The sequence below is a fragment of the Arachis stenosperma genome, chromosome 4, assembly GCF_014773155.1.
Source record: "Arachis stenosperma cultivar V10309 chromosome 4, arast.V10309.gnm1.PFL2, whole genome shotgun sequence".
In the NCBI taxonomy this organism is placed as follows: Eukaryota; Viridiplantae; Streptophyta; class Magnoliopsida; order Fabales; family Fabaceae; genus Arachis; species Arachis stenosperma.
Window position 1 is genome coordinate 83,728,233 of NC_080380.1, and position 3,112 is coordinate 83,731,344.

Consider the following 3,112-nt stretch of genomic DNA (forward strand, 5'->3'; position numbering starts at 1 on the left):
GCGCCAGCACCTAAGGAGGCCAAATAAAGCTAGGCGTGCCACTTGGTATCGAAGGCGTGGCACGCCAGCTTAATTATCTCACTTTGGCGTGCCACTTGAACATCCAGGTGTGGCACGTCAACCTCTGGGACCATGGCAAATGAAGGGCGTGACACGCCAGTCTCATGGCATGGCACGCTGGTAGTCTTTTCCAGAAGAGAAATTAAAGGGCCAGGGAACTCAGGCGTGCCACTTAGGAGATGAGGCGTGGCACGCCAGCAAGAAGATGAAGCGAATGAAGGTTGTGACACGCCAGTCTCATGGCGTGGTACGCTGGTAGTACTTTCCAGAAAGGAAGAAGAGGAGTTAATGAACTCAAGCGTGCCACTTGGATGACGAGGCGTGGCATGCCGGCAAGGGGATGAATCTTTAAGAAGGGTGTGGCACGCCAGACCCTGGGCGTGCCACGCTGGTACAAATCTCCAAAAGCATAGAGATAAGGGAAGTGACCTTGGGCGTGCCACTTTGGTTCGAAGGCATGGCACGCCAGGTTGCTTTGCCCTTTTAAAATGCCTTGGGCGTGCCACATTGGTTCGAAGGCGTGGCACGCCAGGCTACTTTGCCCTTTAAAATGTCTTGGGCATGCCACTTAGGCTCGAAGGCATGGCACGCCAAGGGTGAAACAGAGGACGGCGTGCCACTTGAATGAAGAGGCGTGGCATGCCAAATCAGAAACAAAAGGAGCGTGACACGCCAGAGACACGCCAGCTGGAAGATCACGTTTGTTGAGTTTCTTTTCCCTCCAAAATGTAATTTTCTTTTCACTTTTGTAATTTTCTTTTATTTTCTAGATCTAAGAGTAGTATAAATACCCTTGGAAGTATTGGAAAAGGGGTTAGCAAGTCACAGAGTTTAGTTTTTGGGGGATTTTACCTTTAGTTTTCACACTTCATCTCTTTCATCTTTTGTACTTTTTCTCTGAGCTATGAGTAGTTAAATTCCCTCTCATTGAGAGAGGAAGCTCTATTGTACTTGATGGATTAATGATAGTGAATTTCTTCTTCTCTTCATCTTCTCTTTGATTTGCTAAAATGAATTTCAATTTTAATGCTTAGTGTTCAATTAACATGGAAAAGAGATTGAATGCAAAATGGGTTTCATGGGAACTTGGAAAAGGAAACATAAAACCATGCTAGAAATCCTTTCTCATACTTGAGTAGAATCTGGGTTTTGGTGTTTGGATATGGTGACATACAATCCTCCATCTACCTGGACCTATGATGATGTGTGGTATAATCAGGGACCAAGCATATCTCTCTTCATGAGCAATTAGACCAAGGAATTGGCTATTGATCAAGATCTGAGAGATTGAGTCACCAAGGGATTGGGGCTCAATCAATCATGATTGCCAAGAGGTCAATGAGTTGCATGATTGAAGAGGATATGAGCTGGAATTAATCCAAAGAGACAATATATCCTGATCTCAATGAATTCCCCCATTCTTATCTCTCCCATTCTTTTATAGCTTTACTTACATTCTGCAAAATCCCATTCCCCTTTACATTCTTGTTATTTCTATTTCTGCATTTTATTGCTTTCTTTCATTTCCTTTGCCATTTATGTTTCTGCCATTTATAATTCTGCACACACAACTTATTCTATTGAGCTTGACTAATTTACCAATTGATTAAAATTGCTCAAATCTACCAATCTCTGTGGATACGATCCCACTCCACTGTGGGTTAATACTTGACGATAATTTTGGTGTGCTTGCCAAGAGCGGATTCATCAATATTATTGGGGAAGGGTAGTGAATTCAGCCCATCAAGATCCTCATCAGTTCTTATCTGAATTCTTGCAGATCTGTGATACTGTTAAGACCAATGGGATTGATCCCGAGGTCTACAGACTTATGCTTTTCCCTTTTTCTGTAAGAGACAGAGCTAGGACATGGTTGGACTCACAACCTAGAGAAAGCCTGAATCTTGGGACAAGCTGGTTAATGCTTTCTTGACCAAATTATTTCCACCTCAAAAGATGAGTAAGCTCAGAGTGGATGTCCAAACCTTTAGACAGAAAGAAGGTGAATCCCTCTATGAAGCTTTGGAAAGATACAAACAATTAACCAAAAGGTGTCCTTCTGACATGTTTCCAGAGTGGAGCATCATATGTATATTCTATGATGGTCTATCTGAGTTATCCAAGATGTCATTTGACCACCCTTCCGGTGGATCTCTTCATCTGAAAATGCCTGCAGAAACCCAGGAACTCATTGAAATGGTTGCAAATAACCAGTTCATGTACACTTCTAAAATAAATCCTATGAATAATGGGACGACTCAGAAACAAAGAGTTCTTGAGATTGATACTCTGAATGCCATATTGGCTTAGAACAAAATATTAACTCAGCAAGTCAATATGATTTCTCAGAGTCTGACTGGAATGCAAGCTAAAGTCGCCTCCTCTGAAGGTGAAGCTTATGACCTTGAGAATCCTGCAATTTAAGAGATGAATTACATGGGAGAAGCCTATGGAAACACCTATAATCCTTCATGGAGGAATCACCCAAATTTCTCATGGAAGGATCAACAGAAGCCTCAACAAGGCTTCAATAACAATAATGGTAGGAGAAATAGGTTTGGTAATAGCAAACCTTTTCCATCATCTTCTCAGCAACAGACAGAGAATTCTGAGTAGAGCATCTTTAGCTTAGCAAACATAGTCTCTGATCTATCCAAAGCCACTCTCAGTTTCATGACTGAGACACGATCCTCCATCAGAAATTTAGAGGCACAAGTGGGGCAGCTGAGTAAAAGAGTTACTGAAACTCCTCCTAGCACTCTCCCAATAAATACAGAAGAGAATCCAAAAAGAGAGTGGAAGGCCATTAGTACAACCAAAATGGCCGAACCTATAGAAGAGGAGGAGGACGTGATTCACAGTAAGGAAGACCTCATGGGACGTCCACTAGACTACAGGGAGTCCCCTATTGAGGAACCACAGGAATCTGAGGCTAATCTAGAGACCATAGAGATTCCACTGAACCTACTATTACCATTCATGAGCTCTGACAAATATTCTTCCTCTGAAAAGGACGAAAATGTTACTGAAGAGCAAGTTGCTCAATATCTAG

At 42.4% G+C, this 3,112-nt stretch overlaps 1 non-coding gene across 1 annotated transcript; it reads right to left on the reverse strand.

Annotated features, from left to right (window-relative positions):
* Nucleotides 1–2,022: 2,022 nt before the first annotated feature.
* LOC130977682 (small nucleolar RNA R71) lies at nt 2,023–2,126 on the reverse strand. The gene has a single exon (XR_009085365.1). It is a non-coding gene; the product is annotated as a small nucleolar RNA R71 (small nucleolar RNA).
* Between the last annotated feature and the right edge of the window lie 986 nt (nt 2,127–3,112).